Raw genomic sequence first — 19237 nt, 5'->3', positions numbered from 1 at the left:
AGAGAGAGAAAGAAGGTGCGCTTAGAGCCTGTCAGGGCGTATATGGAACCTATGCAGATCGTGGAGAAGCCTACCCTGATTTTGGCGAGTACGTAACGTCCTTCTGGATCGTGCCATGTTTTGAGCAACCAAAACTGTAGTGAGCGACGGATGAGAATTGCTACCCCGCATCTCCTTCCAGTACCCTGTGTTCCATTGGATATGGATGGCCGCCCACTATAGAGCACTTTGCCCACCCAATCTCTACGAAGTTTTTCAGATTCTGCTGAGGTGAGATGTGTTTCTTGCAACAGGTCAATATCAGCATGTTTAGATCACAGATAGGATAATACCTTCTGTCGTTTGACATAGTGGGTCATACCATGTACATTCTAGGATAGGATTGTGAGTGGGGTTGTTGTTCCCTTGGGTGCTTTGTAGGTGGGCTGTACTCTGTGGAGTGTATCTGTATTTAGTGATTGGAGAGGAGAGAGGATGAGGAGGGAAAACAGGGAGGGGGGTATCAGATGGAGAATAGCCTCACCAGGACGTGCAGCGAGTATGGGGTTGCAAGGAGGTGGGAATGAGGTGTGTCTAGACCCCTCGGTCACCAAGAGGGATGTATAAAATCAATACGATTAGGTGAAGGGTTGGGAAGCTCTGGGAGTAAAGAGTTGAATTGCGCGTTTATGGGCAAAGGGATAGGAGAGAGACCTGTAGAGAGAAATAACTCACTAACGAGAATTCTATTAAACTGCGGGTTTGAACCTGTAGGGTCCGTGCGCCGGAATTATATTGTTATGGGATGTGAGTATAATGGGGGGGAGTTGATGATCCTTAAGTAGCTTTAAAGGGCCATCAGGAAGCCTCCTTGTGGTATGTGTTACGTGTCATGTATGTAATGGGGCGTTAGGGATTATAAATGTGGGAGTCTAGGCTCGGGAAAACGGGGTTGGAGGGGCATTCGGTACCTCTCATATTTGTGAGTATATGTAGTTCTTAATGTGTATGTTGCTATAGGACGCAGAGTACCATAAATTGAAGTGTATAGTGTTGTGGTCTGCGGGGGGGCAGGTGGAGACTCAGAGAGCAGGGACCTTATGTTGGGGGATATGGTGTGTGGATAATGTTATCATTGTGTTTGTCTGAGGTGGGTACTGCCGAATGAGTCTGATTAAGTGGTTGTCATTCGTGTCTCCAGTGGTGGTGATCTATTCGTCAAGAGTTGGCCACGGGTCTGAAGTCTGAGGGCTGTGTTTAGGAGGGACCGATAGGTCTACTAATAACATAATATGGTTATACGGATTTGTTATCTTAGTGCCCTGTATAATTTCCCCATTTATCGTGTGTGAGGGGGGTGATTCGTTAGCGTGGAGCCAACTTTTCCCATATCTAAGTTGTATAATGTTCTTCAGGGGTAGGTGTGGCAGGGGTTCCTCATGGGAAAGGGGTACATTCAACCTCGCAAAGAGTATATCAAGAAGGTCTGATCGTAGACCATTAAAGTAAAGAATACAATCTATAATGACATGTTCAACATAACCTTTACAACTCCTAAAATTACTACTATATGTCCATGCCAAGAGCTCAGCTATGGCTCTGAGCTGGTTTGATAGTGGTCTAGCCAATAGACAACAACCGTTATGAAACTTTATCCCATAATAAGAGGGTGGCAGAAGGGCCCAGACACCGCCTGGATCCCTCCCCATTGAAAATGCAGTCTTAGGTTAGATCAATTGGGTGCGCCACTTAGCTGTCCGAAGATAGGTGGGCTTGGTGATGAATGCAGATCCGGCATTCCTTCGGGACTCTGGATATTCATGGTGTTCAGTGACCTGGATGATCGTCCAATGACGGTTTCGGGGGGAGCGGGATTTGTCTCTGCCCATGTCTTGGGTATGATCAATTACTGCCTGTAGTACCTGTTCACGGTTGTCATATGGTTTAGGGAGGCATTTGTATATACTGCCTCTCTTGTGTGAGGCAGAATGTTGGGGTTGGGCTCGTAAGAGTGCAGCAGGGGGGTTGGTCCCAGTTTGAGAGGAGTCAGGATCCTCGTGTCCGGATGAGATGTCCATGGGGTATGAAGCAAGGTCATTGAGAAATGAGCTGAGGTCCTCCAGTTCGGTGAAGTCCTCGGATTTACCACGGTGAGTGATCCACATCTGTGCAGGTTCAAAAAGGCCATATTTAATGTCTAGGTTCCTGAGTTGCGGTCGGAGGGCTAGGAATGCCTTTAGTTTTTTATTTGTCAGTCTAGAAAAATCTGAAGCCACTCTGATCTCGTGACCGTCCAGGGAGACTGGGTCTTGTGTTTTAGCTGCAGAGAGAACTTGTCAAGCTTGCTCATGACGTAAAAAGCATGCTATGATAGGCCGTGGTTTATCGGAGGTAGCTTTATGGGGCGGAACGATTCTGTGTGCTCTCTGAAATTCTGGTGGTGGTGAGAATTCTATACCAAAGAGATCAGGCAGGAGTGATTGGAGGAAGGTCTTGATATCAGATCCCTCTTTGCGTTCTGGGATACCAAAAAAGCGTATGTTGTCTCAGCGACTCCGATCTTCCAGATCAGTAACCTTTGCTCGGAGGGATCGTAGCTCTGTTTCCTGGTCCAGTAATGCCGCTACTTGGTCTTCCACGGCAGTGAGTCGTTGATCTAGGGCGTCCGCTGTTTCTTTGAAGCCGACTATGTCCGCTCGGATGGAGGAGAAGTTATAGTTAAGTCTGTTATCTTTAGGTCCATTGCCTCGAGACGACGTTCCACCGAGGCAATCTCCTGTAGTATACGCTCTGTGGCTTCTAGTGCAGGAGGGTCCGTTGGCGAAGATGTTGGGCAGGGTGTTGCCGTTTGCGCCGTCATGGTTTTTGATTGTGTGATAGCCTCTGAGAACAGAAGTTGTCTGGAGTGTTTGCCTGAAGACTTCCCGTTGGGCATCTCCCTCTGAGTGTGGGGGTCTCTAGAGGAGATAATTTGGTGTGTGGGCGCATGGTGGGACCGAATTGCGCCATTCGCTGTCCTTGGATTCTGTTGATTCAGGTGTCAAGGCCGTAGCGGTTGCAGAGGGTTGATCTCCGTAAACAATGGTTGAAGAAGGGTGAGTTGGTAAGGAGTATGGGCTACTGAAGAAGCTGTGCGGGCTGTGGGGGCTGTTCCCACTTTCCTTTCAAGCTGCCCGTATGTCGTTACGCCCCATGCCCTGTATTATCGAATACTTTGCGTTGTAGGCCTCGATCTGCCTTCAGATCCCTTTCAGGTGGTGAGGCTGTTAACAAGGAGACAGTGTCTACGGTGAGGGGGGCCCGCAAGTTGAACCAGGGTGCCTACTACTTTGAGGAGGATGATATTGCTAGTGGTTGCCGGGTCCTGCCCCTCCGTATCTGTGTTGTCCCATTATGGTGTCCTGTCTCGCCGTTGCTATGGTGGGCCCTTTATGTGGATCTCCGATCAGAGTAGCAGATTGTGTCAGGAGGGGGGATATCATTTCTGTTTGTAGTGTCCTCCTGGGCTCCTATCATGGATGGGTGCGGAGATGATTCCTTCTTTTAGGGCATAAATGTTTGTGGTTGGGGATCAAATTCACTTAGTGATGCCCTTTAGTGTGAGCTTGATACGTAGGGAATCACCTGGTGCCATGTGTCCCATTCTTAGCACTGTTGAGCCAGTGCTCGGTGTCAGGCTGTAAGTTGGGAAGAATGTACATTGCAGTGCTGCCCGTGGGTAGTGGATGTGAGTAGAGGGGTGGGGGAGAGGGGTTCCAACCCCCCTAATTCTTACTTGCACACCCATCGGCGTCCGGTCCCGAACTGTGCCTGTGACCGCACTGTCGAGGTGCGTTAGTAATGTAGATCCCGTGCGCGGCCGCTCCTCCGAACGGGTGGGCCGCTCACCACAGGCTGCGGCTCGGCGCGCTGCTGCAGGCCTCAGGCGGTTCTATGTTCGCCGCTGCTACAGCCTCTGCGCCCCGCTGATAAATAGTGTTGCCGCACCGGTCCGCGCGTCCTGCGGTTCCGGGAGGCTGCTGAGAAGGCTGCCTGAGGCAGACGTCACTCCCGCCAAAGCTGGAATCCGACTCGGTGCGCGGAGCTCCGTCCTCAGGCGGCCATTCTCTTTGCCGGCCAAACCACACCCCCTCAAATTCAATTTCTAAGTATTGACACTCATTTCTGTTTAGATACAAAATGTAATCAAAAATTTTACCCATGGCTCCATTAACTAATCCTTTCTCAATATTTAAATTATGCTGTAAAAATCACCCTACAGTTCTTACAACACATAAACACTTTTCTAATCTCACAGTTTTAGAAAAGACTTCTCCAAAGAATTCAGTTTTGATTATAGTTTTTCAGTCAACATTATTGTCACTCCTTGATGTTCCATTTTATCAGTTGATGTCAGTTCCAATATTTGATATTTTTCTAGTTGTAGTAATTGTTCCTTGACAGCAGTACATTCTTGAAGTGTAGGCATTAAACACAATGGATTTTTGTTATTGAATGATTTGAAACATTAGCTGTGCTGCAGATTTTTTGGAAGGAAATATGTTCTTTATAAGTAAGGTTTCCAAGCAACGTTTCCTTCTATTGACAGTATTCCTATTCTAATATCCTTCAGAATATTTCTATATTGCATACCAGATCCTTGACGCATGTTTCTAATTAGTTCTTTGCATTGGAAATTAAACCAAATGTTCACATTTCCAATGCTTCCTAACGAATTACAAGGTTGTTCATGAATGCATATCTAAAACACAGGCTTCCTTTCACAGGGGGAAAATGGAATAAATCACCAAAAACAATTACATGCTTTCCTCCAAAAAGTACACTGTGCTGTGTCAATATCTGGTGCATTCTTAAATGTACAAAGGTGAGCATTAAGTTTGAGACCATGGTCAACTCATCGATGATTAAAGGTTTTAATTTCTTCAACACTCTTGAAACTTTGTGACAATCTTCTCCAGATAAGGTCTGGTACTTCAGTTTGTTAATGTGTTCAGTAGGGAGCATAAGAAGATGATGCAAGGTAATTCGTTTGATGTTTTGTGCAGTTAATCCAGTAAGAGCTGTTACTACTCACAATAAAATGGAGTCTGTAGTCATCTGTAAATAAGTGGTTAGAACTTGTATTAAAAAGCTTTTTCCAGTGCCAGCTTGTCCACTGATATACAAAAGAATTGGCTTAAAACGTGAACATTTACATTGATTGTTTTGTGAAGGAATCCATGCTATATTTTTCCTTTTACTTCCATATATATTTCTTTCTGCTCATCATTGAGTTATTCTACTAAGTGTTCCAAGTCAACATTTTCTTTTTTTGCTTGTTGCATTGATGTCCCCACCTCGTTCATCACTACTGTGGCTTCATTTTCAATAATTGACTGTCCAAGAGGATCTTGACTGAGAGGTCCGGAAATCTTGCTGCTTTGTGAACTGTCCTTTGCTATCTCAGTAGCAATGTTTTTTTCTTGTTAAATTTCTTCATTTAACATTTTCATATAGTTGGGAAATGTTGAAAACTCAAAGGTGTCTGTTACAGCATTGAAAGAGTCTTCATAGCAGTCATACTGTCCAAGCAAATATGTTTCAGGGCGCCAAGGTCTGAATAGCTGGAGAAGTGCTAAGTGAAACAACTATTTCTTCTCAGCAGTTTCACAACTAAATTTCCTATGGTGTATCAAGTTACCTTTTGCATGCCAAACCAAACAACAGTTGCAATCAGCTATACCATGTTTGCCTTTATCAATGATTTCTGAAACATTATGTTTGTACCTACAGCGCTGCAGAATTTCGTTAAGACACATATTTTCGAGGTATGGACTTCTTCTTCAATAGTAGGTATCAAACATATTTCTTTTTACAATATTTGTACTCTCTGAATCAAACTCTGCTAAGTACTAACTTTCTGGGAAGGATTTCAAGACTCTGTTTTGCATGTGGCAAGGCCTAGACTAACCCAAACAATGCCCCTAAGCTTTGAGAACCAACTAGCTAAACTCAACCTGTCACAGCACTCAAATTAGCTTATCTCCCTATGCAAGAGTGTGTTCAAGCTGAAACTTTTGAATGAAGTGGATGAATACTGTAGCGCTCATACATTTCTTCTGTTTTCTGCTTATCCACTTTTTTTATTTGTCTACTTGATTTTTGTACTTCTTCATCAATACAATTTACATCTCCAATAATGTCAACATTTTTGTAAAAAACACTATTTTCTTTCCAGACCAAGGTGGCTATTTTACATTATTTACATCAACTAACTTGCCAGAAATTTTACTTTTTGTAGGCACTCTATTTACTACAATAATGAGTGGTTAATCTGCATCTCGATCAACACTCACAGTGTCTGCATGTTTTATAAAATCTAATGGTAAATACACAACTCTTCATTTAAGTCCTTTCTATAGTTCAGTTGGGGGCAGCTTCCATGTTTTGGCTTCATTTGAATAATTGCTTGAAATGGATGCACAGTTCTTATTAGACTTGATTCATACGCATTTAATTGGTCAAGTTCTTTTGCCACTGGTACCAATTCTAATCTATTATTAATAGCTCTAGCTGGCATTTGATTATCCTCTAACTTGTCATAACAATACTTATATATTCTTATCTTTGTGTCTAACTCAAAATATTATCCTACAAATAGATATGCAACAAACTCCTGCCGCTCTTCACTGTTATTTTGCTCAGTGTTAGAAAATATGACTACTTTATGAGTTTGGTTTTTGTAGTGAGTGCAGCGTCAACAAATGCAAACAGACTCAGGCCCTCATTCTGACCTTGGCGGGCGGCGGAGGCCGCCCGCCAAAGTCCCGCCGTCAGGTTACCGTTCCGCGGTCGAAAGACCGCGGCGGTAATTCTGACTTTCCCGCTGGGCTGGCAGGCGGTCGCCTTCAGACCACCAGCCAGCCCAGCGGGAAAGAGGCTTCCACGATGAAGCCGGCTCGGAATCGAGCCGGCGGAGTGGAAGCTGTGCGACGGGTGCAGTTGCACCCGTCGCGTATTTCACTGTCTGCACAGCAGACAGTGAAATACATGTAGGGGCCCTCTTACGGGGGCCCCTGCAATGCCCATGCCAGTGGCATGGGCACCGCAGGGGCCCCCAGGGGCCCCGCGACCCCCCCTACCGCCATCCGGATCTCGGCGGTCCGACCGCCGGGATCTGGATGGCGGTAGGGGGGGTCGGAATCCCCGCGGCGGTGCAGCAAGCTGCGCCGCCGCGGAGGATTCAATGGGGCCGCGGTACACTGGCGGGACCCCGCCAGTGGTGCCGGTCCGACCGCGGCTTTACCGCCGCGGTCGGAATCCCCATTGGAGCACCGCCGGCCTGTCGGCGGTGCTCCCGCGGTCCTCCGCCCTGGCGGTCAAAGACCGCCAGGGTCAGAATGACCACCTCAGTTTTTTCAGAACGCAGTGCATTGCACTTTTGTATCTCCTTTGTAAATATTTCAGTACTCATCTGTGTATCCACTTCATCTACATCTCTAGTCACTACCTCTGCATTTTCTGCATTATTTTCTTCAGCTCCTAAGAAATGGAACTGAATGTCGTCAGAAACATTCTCAGCTTCTGTCACACTACTGTGTAACAGAGTTCTATTCAAAGCTCCTAAACATAAAGCTGGAGTTTTTACATAATAAAGTCTCCCAACTAAATTGTGCATTTTTGAATGATGGACAGCTAACATTCTAAAGTGATGAAAAGTGCTTGTGCAGACATTCTTTGAAAGACATGCCAATGAATAGCCTCGTAAGTTAGTGTGTTTTCTAACTTTGTATAGATCCAATTCTTGAAGCATTTTAATTTTCTGTTTGATACTTCTCCATGAAAATTCTCTTTGGAAACATTTGAATTTATCAATTGATTCCTGATAGATAGTAAGAAATACTGCTACACTTCTACTTGCACATAGGAGCTTGCTTATGCCTTTCTTGTACTTCTCCTGCTAGTATCTGTCCTACATTACAAACAACCACTTATTTTTTTTCGATGGGAGAACCATCATTTACTTATAAGCAACAACTACTTGTGTCAACTGCATGCACTAATGTGTTTTCTTGCATGTATCTCTCTTCATTAAAAATGGTTCTGTGCTAGATGTGTGCATCCATTCACCTTAAAAAATTCTTACAAAAATTACTTTTGTTAATACGCCTTTTCCTTAATGTTCTTTTCCTCATGCATAGTACTGTTTTGTCTAGCGTCTTCATTCTGTTCCATATTATTAAAAAAGTTTCCTTTTCAGAACAAATGCTTTGTCCACTATACTCTCAATAAGTTGTATTTGCTTAACTATAGCAATTATTCTCTTATGCTTCTTAGAAAATTTTGTATTACTCTAGTTTGAAACAATTTCACTCTTAACTTCTTAAGAAGTGTTCCAAGTCAACATTTTATTTTCTTGCTTGTTGCATTGATGTCCCCACCTCATTCATCACTACTGTGGCTTCATTTTCAATAATTGACTGTCCAAGAGGATCTTGACTGACAGTTCCGGAAATCTGGCTGCTTTGTGAACTGTCCTTTGCTATCTCAGTAGCAATAGTTTTTTCTTGTTCAATTTCTTCATTTAATATTTTCAGGTAGTTGGGAAATATTGAAAACTCAAAGGTGTTTGTTACAGCATTGAAATAGTCTTCATAGCAGTCATAGTGTCCAAGCAAATCTGTTTCAGAGCGCCAAGGTCTGAATAGCTGGAGAAGTGCTAAGTGAAAAAATTATTTTTTCTCAGCAGTTTGACAACTAAATTTCTTATGGTGTATCAAGTTACCTTTTGCATGCCAAACCAAACAACAGTTGCAATCAGCTATACCATGTGTGCCTTTATCAATGATTTCTGAAACATTATTTTTGTACCTACAGTGCTGCAGAATTTCGTTAAGACACATATTTTCAAGGTATGGACTTCTTCTTCAATAGTAGGTATCAAACATATTTCTTTTTACAATATTTGCACTCTCCAAATAAAACTCTGCTAGGTACTAAATTTCTGGGAAAGATTTCAAGACTCTGATTTCCATGTGGCAAGGCCTAGACTAACCCAAACAATGCCCCTAAGCTTTGAGAACAAACTAGCTGAACTCAGCCTGTCACGGCACTCAAATGAGCTTATCTCCCTATGCAAGAGTGTATTCAAGCTGAAACTTTTGAATGAAGTGGATGAATACTATATTGCTCATACATTTCTTCTGTTTTAAGCACTTTAACTCCTTAAACTGTTTTTGTCCCCAAGTCAAATTCTTTCTTTCCTTATTACATCTTCTAATTTTACAAGCATGTAGTCCTTCCTCTTTATCATTTGCTTTATAACTCCTCTTTTTATTGGAAACATTTTTTCCAGTTTGCAATTTTCAACATACTTATTTTAGAGAGTCCCTAGTGCTCTTGACAGCTGTTCTTTTTTCCCTGTCCACGTTCTCCACCTTATCCGTCTTTTTACTGTCAGTTTGAATTAGGTAGTGTTGCTTCATCTGTTTCCTTCTTCTTTGTCTCATCATGCATTCTAATTATTTATTTTTTCAGTACAAGTGGCTATCTGCAAATCAAATAAAAAATAGATTTAGCTCTACAGAAAACAGTATAAAATTACATACTAGAACTAATTAGGAGTCCCAGTGTGTTCACTGCCATATACGTGTCCTATACTGATTGTGTAATTGAGGGATGAGTTCTTTGTACTAAAAGTAGATTTTAAGGGTTGGCAAATGGATTTTTAATGGGAACTCAAGGTAGCCATGAACTGCATGCTCAGCTTCTCTAGCAGTAGGCATGAGTTGTCTTTAAAAAAATACTTCTCTGGATAGGTCAGTAGATTGGATAGATATTTGACAGAGTGTATCAATACCTCTATGAGTGTCCCACCAGATGTTTAAATAATATGGTGAATACTGGGTTTTATAACTGCGTGTGCAAGTAGGTCCAATACTGCTGGAAATATAACTACAGTATAAGGGCCTGATTAGGAGTTCTGCAGATAATTATCACTGTCCATCAAATTTCAGATGGGGAGTTTGCCACCAAACTGGCTACCTCCCCGCTGGGCCCATTAAGAGTTTCCCGCTAGGCTGGCAGGTGGGAAACTTGGTTTCGACCCACCAGCTTAGTGGGAAACAGGCTACAGCATTGTCTCCGGCTCATAATCGAGCTGGCAGCAATGCTGTAAGCCAGCAGAGCTGTGCAGACAGTGAACACTGAGAGGGCAGGGGGGCCCCTGCACTGCCCATGCACTGGGCATGGGCAGTGCAGAAGCCCCCCCTGGCCCCCAGCACCTACTCCCAGCCAGCCTTTTAATGGCAGTGTTACTGATATGAAAAGGTTGGCGGAGAACAAGGTCATAATCCGCAGGAGAAGGGATCCGCAGATTAGGATCTCCGCTACCACCAGACTGCTGGGATCCAAGATCTTGGCCGAGCTGGTGGTCGGGCCGCCAGGGTTGTTATGTTGTGGTTGGACCACCACATAGGCATTGGTCCAGACCGCTACCGTGAGTGTGGTGGTCATAAGACCGCCACACTCATAATGAGGACCTAAGTGTGTGCATAAATGTATAAGACTCAGTGTCTGACTGAATTTCTATGAGTTGGACACTCAACATATAAGTGAGCATAGGAGTCTACAAATGTATGTCTGACTCAGTCAAAGTTAGAAGTATATTTTAGCGACAAACATCCATCTCTATCTCCAACCTACAACGTAGCTGAGTACTCACTTTTTTGTAGTAAAAGGACAGTTTGAAAATTGTCAAGCAGCCTGTCCAATGGCAACTCAAGTGTCAGTGGCTGTCTCCTCTGTTTAACAGGTATGTAAGTACCAGTATCGCCTGCACTCTATATATTTAAGTCAGCAAAGGAGTCTGCAAGTGCATGTCTAACTCAGTGAAACTTATAAAGTCATGTTTAATGGTTTAACCACTAAGCACCCTGCTCTATCAACTACTTACAACCTAGCTGAGTGCTACATTTTTGCAGTAAAATGATAGAGGATTAATAAGCTTCCATTTTAATGGGAACTGGAGGTGACAGTAAAGGTATAGAATTAGAGTCTGCAGTACTAGGCCAGACCAATCATTAAAGTAGTACTTGTGTAGATAGATGAGTAGGCCGTGTCAGTATCTGTCTACATATCTGACTGAGTGTATCAGTACGTCTTTGAGTGTCTACCAAATGTTTAAATAAATATGGTGATTAGAGAAGTGCGTAACTGCATGTGAGAGTGGCTCCAATACTGTTGTAGACGCATCTCCTGTCTGGCTGTATGCATGAGTGTATAAGCAGTCCTCTCAGTATTCAATTAGCTATGCAAGTGGCTCTATCCCTCCGTTCATAGGAATAGGTTTTGCAGTAGCTATGTCAGAGTTTTACGCATGTGGGCATAAGGCTCTACAAGGCCACATGTAACTCAGTTAAACTGAGAAAAACATGTTTCACCTCTTAATACCAAACTACTCTGCTCTATGGCTTACCTATAGCCTACCTAAGGGTTGAGTTTTGTATGCTAAAAGGGAACTGTAATCTTTCTATGCTGATTATTATACCTTTCTATATTGTTATCATGTAGGTATTATTTATATTCCTTTTTAGTATGGTCACCTATACATACTTTTAAACAATTGTTTCTCAGTGGAATTGTAACAACAAGGTCACAGTCTAGTCTGTTATATAGCCTTGCCCCCATGCTCCTCTAGCTGTGCTACCATGGTAATGTACATTGTAGCATTCTTTTGGAGCAGTAGGTCACAAGTTCATAACAGTTTTTCCAAGCACCATGCTTATTTTTAAATGAAAAACTGCAGGTGTGGTTGCCTTTTTCAAATAATACACATATCACAAACTTTTTTCAAAGCCAATCCCACATCTATTTTCTTTTCCCACAAAACCACTACTTACCTTTATGCAACAACATACTTAGAACAGCCAATAAAAAAGTGTTCCTTCAAATTTTAACTAGTACCCTCCATTTTCAACTTCATTTCATTTCAACACTGCCTCATTCAGCTATAGCCTTTTCTTGAGTGGTACTCCAGCTTCCCTCCAGAATGCTCAGAGTGTGGATTGTGGGACACAACTATGGGGGTCATTACAACATTGGCGGTAAAAGCCGCTTACCGCTGTGCAGAAGACCGCCAATACACCGTCGCGGCCGCGGAATTCCGCCACAGCTATTATGACCCACATCTCGGAATCAGACGAAATTCAGACACCCACACAAGTCCACCACACCAAAGGTCAGTGTTAAACTGGCGAAAACAAAACCTCCACCGTCACGCCAACAGAAACACGCCCATGCTATTACAACCCACGAATCCACGCAGCGGTCTTTCAACCGCGGTATTCCATTGGCGGTACACACTGCAGCGCACAAAATACACAAACATCTCCAAAACACCGCCACATTGGACAATTCGAAATACACACACCTGATACACATACACACACCACTCCCACACACCCAATTCAATATAAAACACATACCCACATCACCCACAAACCCCTACGACCAGAAATTTTGAGGAAGCCGAGAGACAGAGAGCACAGCAATTGAGAACCCCACCACACAGAGGCACACAACACCATCACCCATACAACATTCCACGCACAAAACACCACACACCACTACACATCACCACACACATCAACACTTACACCACCCCACACATCACCCACACCACCCCATGTCATGCCAAAGACACCCCAGGTTTTCCGAGGAGGAGCTCAGGGTCATGGTGGAGGAAATCCTACGGGTAGTGCCACAGCTATTTGGCTCACAGGTGCAGCACATCTCCATAGCCAGGAAGATGGAGCTATGGTGCAGAATCGTGGACAGAGTCAACGCTGTGGGACAGCATCCAAGAAATCGGGAGGACATCAGGAAGAGGTGGAACGACCTATGGGGAAAGGTGCGTTCAGTGGTCTCCAGGCACAACATCGCGGTACAGCGGACTGGCGGCGGACCCCCACCTCCTCCCCCACAACTAACAACATGGGAGGAGCAGGTCTTGACCATCATGCATCCTGAGGGCCTCTGAGGAGTCGGTGGAGGAATGGACACTGGTAAGTCAAATCTTAACTATAATATCCCCCACCCTACCTGCATGCTATCACACCCCCCCACCCTCACCCCCCCCCTATCACTACAATTCCTCACTAATGTACTAATAACACAAACCACACATTCCAACACCAAGCCCTGCATGACACAACTAAGCATGGACACCCATCACTAAAGCATACTCACTGTACATACCCATAACAACCCCCTAACCATCATCACACAAACCCACACACAGGAATGCTTGCACTAGGGTACACGCACACCCACCCATTGCACACCATTACACACACACATGCAATAATCATGCTCTTATACCCCTCCAGGACCACTACCCAACGTCACCACACAGGAGGGTCCAGACATCTCCACTCCACCCACAGAAGAGGCCCACAGTGACGACAGCAGCTCTGCCCTACTGGATCCTGATGACCAGCCCGGACCATCGTGGGCCTCGGGACAGTCGGTTCCTCTTGCACAGGCACAGCCCAACACTGACCTTCCACCCTCTGGTAACACCAGCACAGCACCCACCCAGCGGGCCCATATCTCCGTACCCAGGACACGTCAATCAGCGGTGTGTCCACCACTACAGGGAACCCAGGATAACCCACCAGCCCAACAACAACAGGGACCTGGGGCAGTGGTAGTGGGCACACGGTCCAGGGGACGGAGGCACAGGAACACAGGGGAACTGGGGGGGCTGCTGTGCGACAGGGGGCGGACAGGCCAAGGGAACCCACCCTCCACGAGGCCCTCACCTCCATCATGGGAGCGTATCACCACTCCCAGGAGACGATGGCTACGGTCCTGGCCAAGTTTCAGGAGACCCAGCGCCTGCAGGACAAACAGTATTTGGGCTTCAGGGAGGAGCTCAGAACCATCAGCTCCGACCCTGGGCACCATCGTAGGGGTGCTGAAGGACATACAAAAGACCATGAGGGACACTGTTGCACTCCAAGGGGCCCCTGACACTAGCCTGGATGAGGAACTGCCCACCACCTCCGCCGGCGCTAGTGGACAGGACCACTACACCAGCACCCCATCCCCCGCAGATGGAGAACCACCCCGCAAGCGGTCCCTGAGATCCAGGAACAGGACAGAGCAAGATGGCAAGACCCCCGCCAGGAAATGAGACCACCCTGATTGTCATACCACTGTCCCACTTTGTTACCCTGTCCATACTGAAACTGCCCCAGCTCCACTTCCTATGCCCATATGGGCAGTGCACCTGTGTGACCAATAGACTGAACTCTGCCATGGACATTCCTCCACCATCACCCATCACCATTTTACAACCCCCCTCCATTTTTGAGCACTTAAATAAACACCCTTGAAGCACAAAACAATCTGGAGTCAGTCTGTGATTTGATAAATTTGTATTATCAATGACAGTGTCAAAATGCGTTCTCAATTGTAAAGCCAACATACCTATGTCACACATCACAAGTCCATGAAGGATGCAAGCAGATGACACACGTTGGTAACCACACCTGTGAAACCGTAATGGAAAGGTACAACTCAGTTACCAAATACTGCTACTAAATGACAGACAGGATAGAGGTAGAAGTGTGAAAGTGAATGTGATAGTAAAATAAAATGTTCTCACCTGTGTGGCACTGGAAATATTGCTGTATGACTGACTCCCTGTTGTCTATGTCTTCTTCCTCAGCTTCCTCCTCATCACTGTCCACAGGCTCCACAGCTGCCACAACACCGCCATCTGGACCATCCTCCTGCAGAAAAAGCACCTGGCGTCGCAAAGCAAGATTGTGAAGCATCGAGCAGGCGATGAGGATCTGGCACACCTTCCTTGGTGAGTAGAATAGGGAACCACCTGTCATATGGAGGCACCTGAACCTGGCCTTCAGGAGGCCGAAGGTCCGTTCGAACACCCTCCTAGTCCGCCCATGGGCCTCATTGTAGCGTTCCTCTGCCCTGGTCCTGGGATTCCTCACTGGGGTCAATAGCCAGGACAGGTTAGGGTAACCAGAATCCCCTAATAGCCACACCCGGTGCCTCTGGAGTTGACCCATCACATACGGGATACTGCTATTCCGCAGGATGTAGGTGTCATACACAGAGCCAGGGAACATAGCATTTACCTGGGAGATGTACTGGTCTGCCAAACATACCATCTGTACATTCATGGAATGATAACTCTTCCGGTTCCTGTACACCTGTTCACTCCTGTGGGGGGGGACCAGAGCTACATGGGTCCCATCAATAGCACCTATGATGTTGGGGATATGTCCAAGGGCATAGAAGTCACCTTTGACTGTAGCCAAATCCTCCACCTGAGGGAAAATGATGTAGCTCCTTACGTGTTTCAGCAGGGCAGACAACACTCTGGACAACACGTTGGAAAACATAGGCTGGGACATCCCTGATGCCATGGCCACTGTTGTCTGAAAAGACCCACTTGCAAGGAAATGGAGCACTGACAGCACCTGCACGTCAGACGAGATTCCAGTGGGATGGTGGATTGGTGACATCAGGTCTGGCTCCAACTGGGTACATAGTTCCTGGATAGTGGCACGGTCAAACCTGTAGGTGATGATCAAATGTCGCTCCTCCATTGTCAACAGGTCCACCAGCGGTCGGTACACCGGAGGACTCCGCCATCTTCTCAAATGTCCCAGCTGACGGTGCCTAGGAAGTACAACAGTGACCACAGAGTCAAAAAATTCCCAGGTATGTACCCACAGATACACAGAACACTACACAAAACACAAAACTGTTCCTGTATGTGTGTTGAGTGTAGGCCTAGGTATGTGTGACGCAGTAGTAAATCAAGCCATGTGGGCCCCTGAAATGGCGGCTGCCTGACCTCTAAACTGGGACAATGGGATGTGAGGTATCTGCGCTGGCGTAGTACACCGTCGCGGTAGGTGGTCATAGACTGCGGCGCAATGCTGCATTGGTTAACATTGGACCCTATGGGTCCCAGGAGCCAATGATGAAGTGCGCCGGTGGTGATGACACGCACTGCCGCTGACGTAACCGCCGCAGACGTGACCGCCATTTTCTATCTGTTCAATCACTCGATACCTGATCTTCGACAGGAGAGGACCTACACTGCAAGTGCTGCTGTGACCTCGGTCTGGAAGAGACAATGGCTGCTGCGTCTGGGGAAAGGGCCCCTGCCTTCACTGCTCAGGAGTTGGAAAACCTAGTCGACGGGGTCCTCCCCCAGTACACGCTACTCTACGGTCCTCCAGACCAACAGGTAAGTACACAGGGAGCACGTTGTATGGGCTATGCCTGGGTGGAGAGGGCTGGATGTGAGTTGGAAGGGGGCAGAGTTCAGGGAACATCAAGGAGTGTGAATGTATGTGCCACATGGCAAGGGTAGGGATGGGGGCCACTCACATCGACGGTGCAATTGGTAATGACTTCTCTTCTTCCCCTGTGCATGTCATGTAGGTCAGCGCCCACCAGAAAAGATGGCCGGAAAGATGGGAGGACATTCGCCGCTGGAGCAAGAAGACGGCGGATGCTCAGCTGGGGATGGCCTCCCAATGTGGGAGGGGTGCCCGTCGCACCATGACCCCCCTGATGTTCCGGATCCTGGCGGTGGCCTACCCGGACATGGATGGGCGCTTGAGGGCATCACAGCAGACACAAGGGGGTGAGTACACTCTCATTCTGGGGACGTTGCGCGCAGTGGAGGGGTCTGGGTGGGGGAGGAGGGCTGTGGGTTTCCCTAGGCCAGGGCGAGTTACGTAGGCTAGGCCCCTCCGCAATGCAGGCCATGTGTCACTCCACCCCACCTCAGCAGAGTGCCAAGTATAGGTATACATGCCCCTGTGGCATCTATGTGTGCAGATGTCCACCATAGCCATGTAGGCCAGATCCCAGGAATTGCATTTGTAAAGGCCAAGAGCACGGCGTAGTGCATGGGGCTGCTGTGTCTGTATTGTCCGCCAACGGTAGCGGTAAGCCATGCACACAACCAGTCTTTCTTCTGCCCCCCCCCTTTTTCTGCTCTCCCTGTTCTTTTGTGCATCAGCATCATCAGGCGGATGTACAGTGGCACCGGAGCACGAGGGAGCTGCATACCACATGGCCATGGAGGGCCACACCACAGACTCTGAATACACCAGTGGAACGGAGGACGAGGGGAGCTTCACGTCGGTCACAGTATCACCAAGCAGCGACACGGACTCCTCCGCCGATGGGAGCTCCCTGTGGTGGCGGCACCATCTGTGCCCCCCACTTCTACAGGTACAGCCACCACCTCCCCTCCCAGCACCGCCCTCCCAGCAGCCCCTCAGCGTTCGCCCCGTGCCTGCTCACCCAGGAGGGTGGGCATCACCTTCGCCCTAGGCACCTCAGGCCCTGCCCCAGTCACCCCTGCTGCCCTCAGTGAGGAGGCCAATGACCTCCTCAGGTCACTCACTGTTGGGCAGTCTACCATTGTGAATGCCATCCAGTGTGTAGAAAGGGAGTTGCAACACGGTAATGCATTCCTGGAGGGCATTCATTCTGGTCAGGCTGCCCTTCATCGAACCCTGCAATCTCTGTCCTCAGCACTGATGGCAGCCATTGTCCCTGTGTCTAGCCTCCCCCCTCCAACTTCCTCCACCCAGATCCAATCCCCTGTACCCCAGCCTATCCAAAGCACACCATCAGACAAGCATGCATACACCTCAACACACACAAGTAGCTCAGGCAAACATAAGCACCACACAACCCACAGGCACTCACACAAGCATCACCCACATACAGAACAGCAACATCCACTGCCTCCACTGTGTCCCCCTCCTCGTCATCTCCCTCCTCCCTCCCAGTGTCGTCTACACTCTCACCTGCATGCACTACATCTACAGGCACTAGGACTCGCACCAGAACACCCAGAACCACACCCCGCTCACCTGCACTCACCACCCCCACTACCATTTACACGTCCCCTGTGTCCACTCACAGTGTGTCTGTGACGCCCCCTCCCAAAGTACACAAACGCGGCCACTCACACACCCAACATCCATCCACCTCACGACAGCCTCCAGTACCTGCACCTGCACCCAAATCACCTAAAGTTACACCTCCTACAACCACCTCCTCTTCCTCCACTCCCAGACCCCCTCCAGCTACCCATCCTAGTCTTCGTCAGCAACTCTTCCTCAGCAAGGTTGACCTCTTTGCCCCCACCCCCACACCTCCAATTGATAGGTCCCGTAGTAGCACCTCAGCCAAAAAAAGTCCAGTACCAGTGGTGCGTGTCAAAGGTGTGTGGAGTGCACCGGCCACCAGGGCAGCCAGTGTGACACGGAGCCAAAGCACTGCCAGTCCACCCCCTGTAAAGCACCTAAAGTTGGAAAGTGGCCGACGGGGCAGGGTGAAGACTCCTGGTGGAAAACCTGCTCACAAGGGTCCCAGGGGGAGTGCAGAGTCAGCTGTGACTCCTCCAAAGGTGGTGAAGGGCCAGAGGAAGTCTTCACAGTCTGGGAAGAGCAGCACAGCGGAGAAGGGCGCCATCCTCCCCGGCGGCCGGGATGCCACCGCCGGAGTCAGTGCCCAGGAGGGCAGCAGTATCGTCACTGGTCAGGAGACCACCACCGGAGTTAGTGCCCAGGAGGGCAGCAGTATCGTCACTGGTCAGGAGACCACCGCCGGAGTCATTACCCAGAAGGGCAGCAGTATCGTCACTGGTCAGGAGACCACCGCCGGAGTCATTGCCCAGGAGGGCAGCAGTATCGTCACTGGTCAGGAGACCACCGCCGGAGTCAGTGCCCAGGAGGGCAGCAGTATCGTCACTGGTCAGGAGACCACTGCCGGAGTCAGTGCCCAGGAGGGCCCCGGCAGCCACAGCCCCGCTGGGCAATGAGGGACCATCATGCCACACACCAATGCACAGGTCAGAGACCGCCATGGCAAAGCACCGCTGAACAGGGAAAAGACCGCCATGGTGAAGACCGCTGAACAGGGCAAAGCACCACTGAACAGGTCAGAGACCGCCATGGCAAAGCACCGCTGAACAGGGCAAAGCACCGCTGAACAGGTCAGAGTCCGCCATGGCAAAGCACAGCTGAACAGGGAAAAGCACTGCTGAACAGGTCAGAGACCGCCATGGCAAAGCACCGCTGAACAGGGAAAAGACTGCCATGGTCAAGACCGCTGAACAGGGCATAGCACCGCTGAACAGGGCAAAGCACCACTGAACAGGTCAGAGACCGCCATGGCAAAGCACCGCTGAACAGGGCAAAGCACCGCT

The 19237-nt window shown here is 47.8% G+C and overlaps 1 long non-coding RNA gene across 1 annotated transcript in view; it reads left to right on the top strand.

Moving 5' to 3' along the window:
* The window catches only part of LOC138258585 (uncharacterized), a 495375-nt gene extending 489568 nt beyond the window's left edge, over positions 1–5807 (top strand). The window contains exon 4 of the long non-coding RNA XR_011198434.1: positions 5752–5807. This is a non-coding gene — a long non-coding RNA (uncharacterized lncRNA). The remainder of the gene's footprint in view (positions 1–5751) is intronic.
* The last annotated feature ends 13430 nt before the right edge of the window (positions 5808–19237 follow it).

Source organism: Pleurodeles waltl, chromosome 9 (genome assembly GCF_031143425.1).
Source record: "Pleurodeles waltl isolate 20211129_DDA chromosome 9, aPleWal1.hap1.20221129, whole genome shotgun sequence".
NCBI classification, from domain to species: domain Eukaryota; kingdom Metazoa; phylum Chordata; class Amphibia; order Caudata; family Salamandridae; genus Pleurodeles; species Pleurodeles waltl.
This window is presented reverse-complemented; position numbering and strand designations above follow the sequence as displayed.